We start from the raw sequence: 16,337 nt of genomic DNA on the forward strand, positions 1-16,337 counted from the left end.
ACTTTAGCTGTTCTGCAACTAATTCCTTTAAGATTGATAGGTTGGGTTCAATTAAGGGCCACTCATAACTCTTAATTCAAGAACCACATCAATGGAATAGGCTAGGGGGTTCAATTGTAGTGGATCTTATGGGGACAATAGCCCTTAGAGTTGGGGGTGCAGATCTTGTGCAGGGTTATGGACCACAAGACCCACCTTTTCATGGACCTCAATGTTGTTAAAAAAGGCCCTGTCATCTGTAGTTAGGACAATATCTGTATCCTTCAAAATATCTTTACCCCAGTTTCCTAAGTACACTGGAAATAAAAAAGTAAATGGCACCCTGATTGCCATCAACATCCTTCCAATGGACCAGATGGGTAGATGGGTGGCCATCTTAGAATCTTGTTGGTTTCTCACATACTGATGGTGGGGATGGATTTAAACTTCCAATGAGGGAAGCAAAGCACCTCAGTCTTTGTTAAAATGGTGGCATCCAGACCCATGTCAACCAAGCCTTTGACAGCTTGTCCATCAAGATAGACAACATTGGGGAGTGTGGAAAAATGAGCATTGTCAAATAGATTTTTGGATTACCAGAGTCTCCTCTTACTGAGGAGTGCCCCACCTGGAGTTTAAAGGGGCTGGTGTTTCAGTAGGCTGGGACCTGCAATCCTTTGCCCAATGAAATCCCTTATTGCACTTGGGGAATGGGGCCCTAGGTTTTGCCCAGAGGCAGTCATGCCAAAAATGGCCTAGTTTGTCACATCCCAAGCAAGTTCTATCTGCCTAGGGGCCCTTTGGTGTGTCATTAGTATGCTGCCTGTCAGCAAGGAGAGCATCAAGGAGGTGGTAGGAGCAGCCAAGGAACTGGTGCTGAGGTGGAGATCTCTGGTTAGTTGCATCCATTTATGTATGTCCTCATCCTCATGGCTGCAACCACATAATGGAGTTGGGTGTTAAGCCCCTCCCAAGTCATCTGTTTAATCACCATATCTCTAGTTGGACCTGCATCTACTCTGTGCTCTACTGCCTCATTGACATAGGCTAGGAAGTTGGTGAAGAGCTCCCCTGGCTGTTGGATATAATTTCGAAAATAAGCCAAGGGTCCTGGGGAGTACAAGCTCTGAGGGCCTTGATGGCTAGTTGCAAGACCTGTTGAATATGCGCATTCAAACCAATCTGTGCCTGGTGCACAGGATGGACATATTGCCTGTGCCCTTAAAGTCACTGGGACATTGAGTAGAATGTTTGTCTGGGCCTAGGTTTCTGCCTGATCATCATAAGTGGCCAATTTCCAACTAAGAAAGACCGAAGTCTCTAACACAGCTTTAAGCAAATTGTACCAATCAGAACAAGTTTGTAACTGCATGGAGCATTGAGCAAGGACCTGCTGAAAGTAGAGGGAATCTGTACCTGACTCACTGCCTGCCTTCCGGATGAGGGAGAGATCAGCTATGGGGTTAGGAATCCAGGGCTGGGCATAAGCATTTGGGCCCACATTGATTGGGAAGGCTTCTATGGGCCTATGGACTGAGAGTGGCAGGCTGTGAGGGTTGTAAGATTCCTGGCACCATGGGAAAGTAGCCACCTCCTGAGGCAGGCAGGTACTGGGGTAGATTTCCCCAAGAATACCCTGGCAGAGGCATAGCTGCCTGTGGTGGTGGAGCAGAGGGTGTAGCAGTGCATGACTTAAAGATAGCTGCCTTCTCCTTAACAGATTTTGCAGGGCCCAAACTGACAGCTGCATTCTTGACAGACTTCAAGGGGCTCAAATCATCTGTCTCCTCCTCAGATATAGAGATATCTGACATGGAAGTGGTGGGGGTGATGAAAAGATTACCCATCTTTTATAGGGAAACAGCAAGCAAACAGCAGTCAGAGAGACAATGACAGTCAACAGGGGTGGAAATTTGCAGCAGACCCTTATGTCTTGTGCTTAGTGGTGGACTTCTGTGGGTTTTGGGGCCATGGCTATATGCCCATATTTTGTGTAAGGATGAGGAACAGTGTTCAGGAGCAGAGTCTTGGTTCCACCTCCTGGGGGTTCAATCCTTATGTGGAAGCACTGGGCAAACCACAACAGAGAAAATGTGCCTTCCTAATAGGACAGGCAGACAAACATGACAGATAACACAAAAGAAGGTAAGAAATGGGGATCCCAACACTTACAGACCAGTGTTCATAGTATTGAGAGCTATTATACATGTTTTCATAGCAGAAAAATAATCATCAGTCTCAACCAGCTGTGAACCTTTTCAGCTACAATAATAAAAAAACTAGTAAATCATGCCCAATATTATGAGAATAATCAGCAATTTTTTAAAAATTGAACTTGAAGACCATTTTCTGAGATGGAACAGATACCTGACACTGTCTAAAAGGCGAAGAACCTGAAGGTAGATGGGTTGTGGGCCATCAAGGAAAAGCTACAGCTCTTATTCTGCTAAATTAATATAGCAACAAAATTCCTAATAACATATTTCTGTAACCAAAAATCAGTACATTGCTAATCCCTCATCAGAGAATCTGCTCCTTGCAAACCATGTTAACACAGAAATCTACAATGAGATAACATACAGATAATGAAAGATTATGGAAAGTATGCCCCTTCGCTCAAAATTCATGGATCTATGAGTGTATGTGTAGGGGGGGCATATTGTCAGGGCTAGAGGTGGTAATTCCCTTTAAGGAAACAAATTTTACAAACAAAAGTGGAGATGCACGTATGAAGTCACACAGATGATGAGAATATGCAACAAGACATATACAGACTGAAGACAAAAATATAAACATGGAAAAAGAACTGGACATGAAATCCCTTCACTAACCAAAAAGCTATTGGAAATTTATAGATTCTAGGAGAGAAAAAAATCAATTTTCTTCAATGAAGTGACAACAGTTATATGAACCACACTCCTGGAGAAGCTTCATGCCTAGGAGTACTGGGTCAATAAAACTGGACTCAAAGTTAGCTTCCCCTTCCTTCCTTCCTTCCTTCCTTCCTTCCTTCCTTCCTTCCTTCCTTCCTTCCTTCCTTCCTTCCTTCCTTCCTTCCTCCCTCCCTCCCTCCCTCCCTCCCTCCCTCCCTCTCCTTTCTTTCTTTCTTCCTTCCTTCCTTCCTTCCTTCCTTCCTTCCTTCCTTCCTTCCTTCCTTCCTTTCTTTCTTTCTTTCTTTCTTTCTTTCTTTCTTTCTTTCTTTCTTTCTTTCTTTTCTTTCTTCCTTTCTTTCTCTCTCTCTCTCTCTTTCTTTCTTTCTTTCTTTCTTTCTTCTTTTTTCTTTCTTTCTCCATTTCTTTCTCTCTAAGAGTATGAAAGAACATAAAGTTGGGTAACTAGGGAGGTGGGCAAGGATATATAAAGAATTAAGGGAGAGAATTAGTATGATCAAAACACTGTACAAAGTACTCAAAGAATAAATATATTATTAAATATATGTTAACAATATTACCCATAATTTTGAAAAGCACTAAGGAGTTTGATATCTTTCCTTTTTTTAAGTTGTGTAGCTCTTTATCAGAAACTAAAATAGATGGTATCTGTTATACCACACGGGTAGTAATTGTCTATAACTAGAAATTTCTTATATTCTAATACAGATCATTTATAAATGCCATTTCTTGTATTAAAAAGTTTCCATGCTTTTTTTTGTATGATCTGCAAAACTATTCTGAAAGCATAATATATGTGCATGAAAATGCAAAGAGTGCAAATTTTCAATATGCTAAATGCTTTACAAGTCATTTTCAAAAACTGTGTGCCAATTGAGCCTTTACATTGTCATCTTTTTTTAATCAAAATATTTTGATTCTAGCCTTCCTTCCACTGCCCCAAACTATAAAGCATCTTTTAAATGAGTTGAAATTAAGGAGGACTACACCTTCTAGAAAAGAAGAGAAGAGATTTCTATTATTCTGAGGTTTCAGAATCCCTGCACATCAGAACCAACATCTTGGTAAAGGCCAGGCTGGGCCCTGGACAGAGTATGAGTCTGTGCAGGTGGCATCCCGGAGGGCCAGAGCTTCAGTGGACCATGAGTGCTCCAGCTACATAATTCACTGAACTGTCTTGCCAGCTTCTATACTGGCTCGACTAGGCATATTTCTAAAAGAAAAAGCTCATATTCATTCCATTCTTCTGGAGCTCTGGGATAGTGTTTAATAACATCCTGATGGGATGTTTTCCACATATAGTATTATGATATTTCTTCAAATAATTGCTAAAAGATACAGGATCTAATTGTTCTAACAATACTCATTTTATCTAGATGTTCAACGGATCTATAAATCTCCCCCCCTGAGATTCATCCTAGTGACAATAATGGATCCTTTGACCCCAGTGGCAAAAACCAGAAGAGAACACAAAGAGATTACTAGGATCTGCTAGATACTTACTGAAGAGTTTTCTGAATTCCTGTTCTTTTGACTCACTTAGAGTTCCAACCAGTATAGGAATAATGGTAAACTCATCTTTATGGCTTTCCATGGCTTTAGCTGTATAAGGCAAATGCATTTGAATACTGTGTTCATCTTCATCTGTCTGCAGAGAAATGTGTTCAAACATTCCTGTCTTCCATAGCTCTCCATAAATCTTTTGGTCAATATGAAGGTCATACAGATGAGTCCTATGCATATCCACACTGGAGAGTTCATGTTGAGACAGGGGCACATGATGGGAAGGCTCAAGGATGAAAATTCTCCAGGTAATAGATGGATCCACTTATTTGTAAGCATGGGCAGCACAAGAGCTATAGTACATGTGTCCTGCAAGGGTGTATGCTCTTGCAGGTCTTTTAGTAGACTGTACTTGTGAAAGCCAAACTTCTAGCTGGGGATTCAGCTAAGGTTATATCCTAAATTATGACTTGGGTCCACTGAGAGAAGCCAAGACAGGAATTCAAGCAGGGTAGGAACCTGGAGGCAGGAACTCATCTATGTACTGTTCATCCTGCTTTCCTGCTTCCTCCGTGTCTTGCTCTTGATATTTTTCATTAGTAATATTTCATTATTTACTTTAGCCAAAAAGCTGATTATTTAATTGAAATTTTTCTGTGCACATGTGATATATTAGTAAACAGAATATCCTTTCTATTTTGCTGAAGAACATTGAAAAAGTTACAAATCACAAGAAAATTATCATATAAATATAATTAAGTTATTAAATGATCAGAGCTATCAGTAGACTGTGTTTGAGTGGCTGAGGTCCTGAGAAGGTCATGTATTGTCTACAGTGCAATTTTAAGCAGCGTGCTCAAGGGAAGTTTTGCAAATTCTGAATGTTGCCATGATGAATTGTGAGCCATGGGATATGCATTTGAAACAGAAGGAATACTCTGTAGTGTGGCTTCATTTTAGAATGCACTGGTAATATTAGGGTCTAGAAAGAAGACTAGATATTTAGAATAGTGTAAAGAGGATTATAGTTACTAAAAACAAGTCTAGGAAAATATATGACTTGTATAAATAGAATATAGTCCTCATGGATATAGTTGCATTTTGCCCTTTGCAATTAACAAAAAGACCTTCTTAGGTTTAGCTGTGTGTGTGTGTGTGTGTGTGTGTGTGTGTGTGTGTGTGTGTGTGTGTGTGTGTGTTTAAAGATATTGGAAGTAAAACTTTTATTGGATATATATATATATATATATATATGTCTGCAGAGGACAACTTCTCCTGGCTTCAGGCTTCATTCATTTGGTCCAATAACTTCTTTGACTAGTCTCTTTTCCCATCTTAATCTTTGTTTCTTTTTATTCTCTCATATATTATAACCCAACTGCAATTTCTCCCTCTTCCCTCCCCCAGTCTACCACTTTCCTCCTCCTCAAAAGCCACTGCCCTTCCACAGATCCCCTCTGAAAAAAGCAGGCCTCACAGGGACATGAACCAAATATGGCATAATAAGCTGCAATATCAGGTATAATAACATAACATTGAGGCCAGTCAAGGCCACCCAATAGGAGAAAAATGATTCCACAAACAGGTCAAAGACTTAGAGACTGACTCTGCTCCCACTGTTAAGAATCCAACAAGAACAACAAGCCACCCAACCATAACATATATGCAGAGAACTTAGGTTAGATCCCTATGCTTCCTGATCTGCAAGCACCTTTGAATCCCTGTCAGTTGATTCTGCAGGTAGTGTTCCTGTGGTCCCCCTGACCCTTCTGGTTATTTTTTTTTGACCCTCCCTTCCCCTCCTCCACCAGAATTTCAGAAATCTGTACATTTTGATGTGGGCCAATGCATTTGATCCCAACAGTTGCTAGTTGAAGTCTTTCTGGTCTCTTTGATGACAATTCTGCTAGGCTCTGGTTCCAGAACACTCTACAGACAGGACAAATTGTAGGTCGAAGGTTTTTTTGAGCTATATATTTTTATGAGGTGAATTATGATTTTGATTTTGTGTCCTAAAGCAGTCTCATGGAGTCCAGACTTGCCTTCGACTCACTGTCATCCTTCTTCCCTCTACTAAAAGCATATTTCATCAAGCCCAGACTAAATAAAATCTTCAGTTAACTTCACTGCCTGCTTTGCAATTACAGTTTGGGATATTAAAGGTTGAAATCAGAGCCTCAATGGGAAATTATTGCAATAACCTAGGATATGGATTATGGGTACTCTAGAGATAGAGGGGATATTATAATTCAAATTCTAAACATCTTCTGGAGATTAAACTCACAGGAGATTTGATAAACTGGCCCTAGAAAAAGGATGTAACAAAAGTAAGCTCATGAAACTTCCTCTACTAGATTTTTGGGGTAATGTCATTGAAATAGGAAAGGCTGAAGGAAGAGAAGAATTTGGTATAGATGATGAATTCAACTTTTGGTTTGTAGAATTTGATGTATCTGACATTCAGCTGGTGATGAATAGAAGCTGTCATGATATAAATGCAACCAGGATTTAAGAAAGCCTTATGAGCTACAAATTAAAATATATAAAAATTAAAACAGATAAAGCCAGAGGAAAAAAATATTGAGTCCTTGAGAAGAAGGAAAGCAGGGTCTGAGCCCTAGGGTTATCTTAAATTAAATAGAACAGGGCACAAAATAAGTACTAAGAAAGATTGAGATACTAACTATATAAGGAAACAGTTTTTAGTGTCTTCAAAGCCAAAAAACAACGTATCTTAGGCATTGCAAAGAGGATAAAGGGATCAGTGGGGCCAAATCCTCATAATAAAAATTGATGCTGATGTACAGAGCATTTAATAGTGAATATATATCTATTGATGTAGTTTGCAGAAGTTGTTTAATAATATATTCCAGCATTGTGGTTTTAATTATAATAGAGATAACAAATGAGGACACATTTTTGATGTTACTGAAATTAAAAAAAAAACATAGAATAGTAACTAATAGAGAGAAGCTACACGGTTAAATTTTTGAGGTGGGAGAAACCCTTTTAAATATTTACACTACAGGCAATGATTGAGTGCAGAGATAGGAAAGTATAGCCGATTACTGAGCCCAGGGGAGAAGATGGTATTTTGTGTATAAATGAAAGAATTATTTTGTACAAAATTAAGTGGGAACATACTGCTTATTAATGAAGATATCAGCAACTAGGTACAGTACTGAAAATTTTCGTATTTACTTAAAATGCTTCAATTTTCATGGTTATAAGGACCTAAGTTTCACATGTGCATATACAAATCCACTGAAATAATATTGGGCAATTCATGAAAAAGGAAGCTATTAAAACATGCATCAAATGAATTAGGAATTATAAAATACAATTAACTACTAAACCCAGAGTCACAGTGTCCTCACACATGTTCTGTTGAAGAAATGAAGTGTAGTGCACAGGATGTGAACTATATCACTACATCCCTGTGAGTTCTACCAACAGTTCAACATTGGCAGATGGGGTCAAAAGTTAGCTAACTGGCGAGTGTCAGTGTAATAACAGAAAAAGAACTGTAGAATAAAAAGAGGGATCTTAGGCAGAGGCAGGCGGATCTCTGTGAGTTCGAGGCCAGCCTGGGCTACCAAGTGAGTCCCAGGAAAGGCGCAAAACTACACAGAGAAACCCTGTCTCAAAAAAACCAAAAAAAAAAAAAAAAAAAAAAAGAGGGATCTCAATATTAAGATATTAAGGCCGGGCGGTGGTGGCGCACGCCTTTAATCCCAGCACTCGGGAGGCAGAGCCAGGTGGATCTCTGTGAGTTCGAGGCCAGCCTGGACTACCAAGTGAGTCCCAGGAGAGGCGCAAAGCTACACAGAGGAACCCTGTCTCGAAAAACCAAAAAAAAAAAAAAAAAAAAAAAAAAAAAAAAGATATTAAAGAAGAGATAAAAACATCTTAGTGGTCCAGGTGCTGAGGAAGAATCACTAATTTTGGAGTACATGAATACTAAATCTATGAGGATAAATATATTCAGAGGAAGTAACATATGCTATTGGTATTATGATGTGTGTATAAGAATTTTGATAATACAATGTTTCTGGTGACACTAGGTATTGGAAGCTGAGGACAGAAAGCATAATAATAAGAGAAAAATTTAAAGAACTGAAACAGTTGGGTGCTATAACATTTATCTACATCTACACTAAAAATGACACAAAATTAGAACAATGCTTTATATATAACAGTGACAGAACATTTTAAAATATTATCAGAGTCAGTGCTCACCATAAGGATTTTGCTGTGAAATTTTAACCTGGAAGTTATCAAAATATATCAGATCTAAATTAAAGCCATAAGTCTGGGTGTATCATCATACTTGAGGTTTGTGACTCAATAAGATATTAATAAAATCCTAATCAGAAATGAAAATAAAATTGAAATACTTGAAATAAAAGACAGATGCAAATTTTCAACAAATTGGAATTAATGATTATTTATAAGCCCTTTACTTTCAAGAAACAACATTTTTTAAAGAAACATTTTGACATTCTACTGAAATGGACAATTAATAAGAGGAAATCAAACAAAGCATGATAATATCCAATGAAGTTTCCCTGCAGGCTACTCTGAACAGTGACATCAATCAGTGAAGATACATATGAACACACTAGAGTATCAAAGGCTTCCTTTGAACATAAACAGAACTAAGGGGATTCTCTTTGGGTATTTTCACTGGATAATGATGATGCTCTGAAGCATATTTTGAAAGTTTAGCTTCCTTGGCTCTTGTGCTTTGCATATTAGACATGAAATCTTTGTGTTGTCTCAAGTACAGCCAAAGCCCTGACTGAAATGTTAGGGAGTATGTATTTTTCCTTTTGTAAATGTTTTGAACGTTGTAATGTCTCCACAATCTTTGAACCAAACACACCCTAGTTACTACTGCACTTAATTGTTTGTAAAGTTTTATATACATACCATTTCATTTTCATCAGTGTCATACACAACAGTAAGTTGCAGTCCTCCAACTAACTAATTTTTAATTGTCTGAGTTTCAATGAAATGTCACTCTTACTGTCCAATTCCTGACTGTTTTTCCAAATCCAAACAGAGTGTTTGCCCTGAATTTGATGAAGTTGGAATGAAGGACTCTTTCTAGTAATTGTGCACAGTGTTTCTCAAAATTTTAAATATGTGATGATTTTTAAGCACATTAAAATGATGCTTAGTAAATTAATAGTCAATTATTTTTCTCCCTGTTTGTGTCTCTCTATCTTGCATCTGTATCTGTCTTTGTCCTCTCTCTCCTCTCTCTCTCTCTCTCTCTCTCTCTCTCTCTCTCTCTCTCTCTCTCTCTCTCTCTCTCTCTCTCTCTCTTTCTCCTGTACCCCCCACAGTGTGTGTGTTTGTGTGTGTGTGTGTGTGTGTGTGTGTATGAGTGTGTGTATGTGTGTGTAATCATATGCTCTTTTGTTCCTTTATATATTATACATATACAAAACCTTCAAGAATGAGGACTTTCTTTTGCCAAAATCTTGTGATATTTAAAAATTATAGTCCAAGTTTCTTACTGTATTCTCTTTTCCTCTTCAGTACCTGTACTTAAAAAGTTAATGGTCAGGCTGGACAGGTGGCTCAGCCATTAAAGGGTAGGCTCACAACCAAAAATATGAGAAGTTAATGGTCAACTTTAGTTTTTCATAATCATATTCATAATCATTTTCATAATCATAAAATCATAACACAAATATAAGTTGTATGCTATTAAAAGTATTTACTGTCACTTACCACTCAGATCTTAAATCTATATCTAGCACATAGTAATAACCATATTTAATTATTAAATACATTTTATAATTTCTTAAAAGTTGCTTAGAATGAAAAATACTTCTAACTGCTGGAGACTAACAAACAGAACAGTCTATGAAGGAGACTACCTGTTTATTAAAATTTCATGTGACTCTGTGTGTGTGTGTATGCTGAGACATGGAAGCAGTAAACTCACTAATTGTTTGCATGTTGTTATTGTTGTCATGAGACACAGATTCTGATTACAGATTCTGTTCTATGGTGATACATTGTGTACCCTAATAAACTTGCCTGAGGATCAGAGGACAGAGCCAGCCATTAGATTAGACATAGAGGTCAGACAGTGGTGGCACCCATCCTTAATGCTATCATCCAGGAGGCAGAGATCTGTCTAGATATCTGTGAGTTCAAGGCCACACTAGAAACAGAGCCAGGTAGTGGTGGCACACACCTTTAGTCCCAGTACTGGGAAGCACACATGCCTTTAATCCCAGGAAGTGATGTCTGGACAGAGAACGGTATACAAGGCAAGAGGAAACAGGTACTCACTCTCTTTAGTCTGAGGGTTTTGTAGAGATAAAAACTAGTGGCTGGCTCGGTCCTCTGATCTTCAGTCAAGTTTATTAGTGTACACAATATGTCAGCATCCTCAGGCAAGTTTATTAGGGTATATAATATACCACCACATTGTTCTGTTCCACTAAATGACCTCATTTTGTAGAGAAATATGTATGGAATTTCTTCTGGCTTACTTCTATGTTGTAATTCAATGCTCGAGTCAAATCACTTTTTTTGGAGCCACCAGTACTTAATGAGAAATGCTTTCAGCTTTTAATTTTGCTCTTTATCAGGCATGCAACTGTGATATCTATCATCTCCATCCTTCAGTCCTTTACACTTTTAGTACAATGCTCTGAAGAAGGACTGAAGTTTTCCTAATTCTTTTGTGCATTTTCAAACAAAACAAAACCATTAAACCTCTTTCTCAAGGAACGGGTAATGTATCCTGACAAGGTTGGTTAATTTGGATAAATGCAGAAACTGGACAACTCCAACTGATTATAGCATAAATTATGCCATTGGGATCAAGGCAGAATTCCTACATTGTTATATAGCATTCAACATCTTTCATAAATTATTTTTTAGGTAATATTGCAGTTTACCCAGTATTCCCCAAATACAGTAAGTCTTTTGTCCCATTTTCCATTTTTTTCTACCTACTTTCATTATTTCCCTGTTTTCATTAGCTTTACTAATAAAATTCTCATAACTTATTTAATCTTATACTTTAATAATAATTGCAAAAATTATGTAGTGAGTTATTACTTACTATTTTCTCAATTTCCTCTAAGGCTATCATACTATACCCATTATCAGACCTTTAAATAGCATTGAGATAAGTCTACGGAATGAATTAGACTCCTTTCAGGTTTTACCAATTTCTCCAACACTACCTCTTTTAATATGGTCCAGATTTCATTTATTTTTCCATGTTGTTTTTTATTTACTGTTTTTCAGTAAAATTTTCATTCTTTGTGTATTATTTATAAACTTCAGCACACTTTTTCAGCTATGCTGAGACAACCAGAGCTTTTCTTTTTCTCTTCTTCCTCCTTTTTTCTTATCTTTCCTTCTCTACTCTCCCTTCCCTCCTCAATTCTACTCCTGCCTTTCCTTCTCTTTTTTTTCTGAAAATGAAAACACTGTGAAATGTATTAAATTAGAATATGTTACACTTTTAATCATTTCAGTTATATTTGGAAACATTTATATATGTAACCTTTTAAAATATGTAGCAGTTTTTACTATAGAAGATTAAATAATATAAAAACTACCAATTCTGTTAAATTATTCTCTCATAATTTAGTTTCATAAATGTGTGTGTTTGTGTGTGCTAATGTTATTGGAGATTTCATTGAAGACTTTGATGTTGAAAGTTTCCCTTGGGTCTGGAGAAGTGGCTAAGTGGTTAACAGCACTGGCTTTTCTTCTTGGGGATCTAAGTTTAATTCTCTATGTAACTCCATGTCCAAGAGAAATGGTGCCTTATTTTTGCATCCATGGACAATGCTTGTGGAACACCTATACATACACTCAAAATACTAAAATAGTATAATGAATAAAAAATGTTTTATCCAGATTTTTATTTATTTTTGATTTGAGGCACAATTGTATCCATGATAGATGTCAATTGTTTTTCAGTTGATGGAAAATTTAAATCTTTATTCACATTGATTGTGGTGATAACAGTTGTATTTCTTCAAAATACTGTGTGTTTTGTTATTTCTGTGTTTTAGTTGTTTTTCACTTGGAGGTACTGAATCTGTGATGGTTACATGGGATAGGGGGAGAAGATTTTTTAGATATATGGGGAAAACATGGGAGTCAGGGAGTGATTCTCAGTATATAATACTCAATGAAGACCTTTATTAATGTGTCTCTATCATGGCCAGTAAATTTTTGTATCTGGAAAATTAAAAAAAAAATGTCTAAAGACACAGCATGGTCTATGAAGGAAATCCTATTAACAACAGTATATCTGCTCTCTATGTCTCAATTTTACTTCCACAACTTTCTTGTTTTGCTATGGTGATTGGTACTGATGTCCTATGATTGCCCAGGCTTTAGTATCAATATTAAGTAATATTTCACTTTTGTTGTCATGGTAAGTGGAGAGGCATAGTTAATACCCAAAAGGTTCTTTATGTTGTAAATGGAACGTTTGTCAAGTGTACTAAGTAACTGCATCTTTTTGAATAACTTACTGTTTCTCAATAGAATAGCAACCAATATTATAATCATTAAGGTGTAAACATTATTAACAAAGATTCATTGTGTTAGACAATGTATACAGGAGAAATAAAGCTGGTAATGACTTGCATAATTCTTAAAGGTTGACTACATACATATGTTTTTGAACAAGCATGTAATTATTTAGGTTCACATCACATGTCTCCCATAGTTCATACAATTTTTAAAGATATCAAAATTCATCTATCTTTATGTCACATAAATGCCTTAGGCTAGACATGAGCCCAGTAAGATTCACAGGCATAGAGTGGGATTTTTCACATTTTCTACTTTCTGAGGAGTTTTCTAACAAATGTATGAAAATTAAATGAATGACCATATATTGTCAGTAATTTTATATTCCCTTTATCATTCAATACAAGTAAATCACTATCAGTAATTTTTTATATAAAGCTGAATATTATTATCAACTTTGGTTCCATCATTAGGTAAAATATATGGAAAAATTCAGTGTTCTCCTCAGTAGTTTCAGTTCTCATTACTTGTCAGCTTCAATAACAAATAGCAATATTTGCATTTTAAATTATTAAATAAAGAACTTAACAAAAATTAGAGATATAATTTATGTGATTGAAAATACATTTAAATGTGAATTCTTTGTAGTTACATATTCGAAAAGCCTAAGTTTTTCCTTTCAGTTTTGGGTAAACCTGACACTTAAACTATACACCCATGGTAGCCATAGCTGAAAATAATGAGTATCTCTGATCTATGAGATGAAACATCTTCTCATATATGTTGACTGCAACAAATCTTATTATGAGGATTCAAAAAATCAAAAGCATTTCAAAGCACATTTGCTGATGTAGATATGAAAAAGTTATTTCTTTCCTAAATTTGCCTCAGCAATTCATTATTTATCAGCTGCTGCCCTGGCTAATTTTATTGCAGTAAAATAGTAAATGTCCTTGTTAGACAAATAACATGCTGTGTGTGTGTGTGTGTGTGTGTGTGTGTGTGTGTGTGTGTGTGTGTATGTTTTACTATGTAACAATAAGCACATGTTCTTTTTCATTTTCAAAGTGCTTTACAACTATATCTACCTTATCAGCAATGAAAATAGGAGAATAAATATTATCTCCATTTTACGAAATGGAAAACTAAAGAAAAATAAGTTGGATGTTTATGGCAAGGCACAATGTACAGAATTGTACTAGAACGATTGTCTTATTTCAGGTTGCCTAGACATTACCATTTCATAAAGCACAGAAATGTTCAGAGGGTGCTGGTCTTAGCATGACTATGCATCTAGACAAGATGAAACATCATTCATTAGCAACTTATAGGAAGTCTTCTCTTACATGTGCCCTCATATGTGCTCTTCCCCAGTATGTCTTCAGTTTATTCTGTGTACCTGTATTTAACTTGCATGTTTGTACAAACAGATGTATAAAAATTCATGCATACCAATATGTGCATGCTACATAAGGTGCATATTTTCTGTTTCTTGAGATTTTCTATGTAAGCATGCATCTTCTTTTAGATTCTTCGGCTCTTTGAAGAAAGATTCATCCTCTCCTATTTTATTCCAGTGAATTCCACAAAAGAATTTGTTTGAATACTCACTACTTGTAGTGGAAGGAGTTTGTAGATGCAGCTGCAACCCAATAGGCTGTGGTAACATCACTGATTAGGATGGATAGGTGGCAGGTTTTCCGAGAAGGTCAAGGATCTGCCTGGCCTATGCAGTATCATTGCATCTGCTTCTTAAGGAATTTATTCAAGGAAGGTATATACTAAACCGATGCCTCAATATAATAGACAGTGAATTAATACATTGTTTATAAGGGAAAGACACATAAAAGATGAAACCTTTGCTATATCTCTTAGCTTGACTGTTGATTGGAATGGATTTTGTCTTTCAAGTTTATACAATTAAAAAATCTGTATAGTGTTACCTACAAAAACATGTTAACATGTCCTAGAAAAATGACTCCTCCAGACTTATACTCTTAGAACCAAATTTTTTCCCTTGACTAATTTTACAGATGAAGTCCTTTTATGTACTGCCTCTTTCTCTAACTCTCCCTAGCCTATCTTACCTTCAACAAATGGCACTGATAATAATTGCAATCACAACATTTATAATATTCCAAATTGTCTAATATAATCATTCACAAAGTGATCACTGTGAATCAGGCTTGGCACTCAATATGTAATAGTGGCTAAAGATACCTTAATTCCTCCATTATTGTAGGGTTAGGAAAGAATAATTACTTATATCTAGAAAGTACTTTATATGGCTGTTATTGTTTAAAATATTTTCTATCTTATTCTTTAGATAAATTAGAGATTCATCTGGATCCCTGTGAGTTCAATGCCACACTGGAAACAGAGCCAGGTAGTGGTGGTACACACCTTTAATCCCAGTACTGGGAAGCACACATGTCTTTAATCCCAGGAAGTGGATGTCTTGGCAGAGAAAGGTATGTAAGGCATGAGGAGACAGCAATTTGCTCTTTTTAGGCTGAGAATTTCATAGAGGTAAGAACTAGTGGCTGGCTGTTCTGCTTCTCTGATCTTTCAGCTTTTACCCTGATATCTGGCTCTGGGTTTTTTATTAAAAGACCATCTACGATTATAACAACATATAACTCATGTTTTAATCATTTTATTTGGTGTTTATGAACAGTAGCTGGCACCTAGTACACTACCTGTACGAGCTCTTCAAATTATGAAATCTACAACAAATGTTGTTAGATGCACAAACTACATCCAATAATTACACAAATCTGGCACTACCTACAGTATAAAAAGGTAATGTACAAAGTGGGAGATGAGCCCAAGAGCAGGCCACACTAGTCATAAGAACAGGTGCGTGACCTGCCTGCTAGCTGACCTGCCCTATTCCCTATATGTGGTTCCCAAAGACCCATTCCACTGGCCCCTCCCACGCCACCCTCACCAGCTAGCCCTCTGCTGTACCCTTTCCACCATTTACTTTGGACATCAGCTGCCCAGGTTCAGGCCAAACCAAACTAAAATTGATCAAAAGAGATGGAGAAGGACATTTCATACTGATCAAAGGAAAAATCCACCAAGATGGTGTTTCAATTTTTAACATCTATTACTTCAGAGCAAGAGTATCTATATTTGTAAAAGAAACATTAGTAAAGCTTAAACCACACAATGAATCACACACATTAATAATTGGAGACTTCAGCATCCTACTGTCATCAATGGATAGATCATGCAGACAAAACCTAAACAGAGAAATAATGGAGCTAACAGACATTATGAATTAAATGGAAGTAACAGATATCTATAGACTATTTCACCAGAACACAAAAGAATACACTTTCTTCTCAGGACCTCCATGAATATTCTCCAAAATTGACCACATACTTAGTCACAAAGCAAGTGATCCCTTCACCATAGATTAAATCTGGA

The 16,337-nt window shown here is 36.7% G+C and overlaps 1 pseudogene; it reads right to left on the bottom strand.

Annotated features, from left to right (window-relative positions):
- Nucleotides 1-4,002: 4,002 nt before the first annotated feature.
- On the bottom strand, nt 4,003-4,742 carry LOC102907499 (protein MEMO1-like; annotated as a pseudogene).
- Nucleotides 4,743-16,337: the final 11,595 nt, after the last annotated feature.

The sequence above is a fragment of the Peromyscus maniculatus genome, chromosome 9, assembly GCF_049852395.1.
Source record: "Peromyscus maniculatus bairdii isolate BWxNUB_F1_BW_parent chromosome 9, HU_Pman_BW_mat_3.1, whole genome shotgun sequence".
NCBI lineage: Eukaryota > Metazoa > Chordata > Mammalia > Rodentia > Cricetidae > Peromyscus > Peromyscus maniculatus.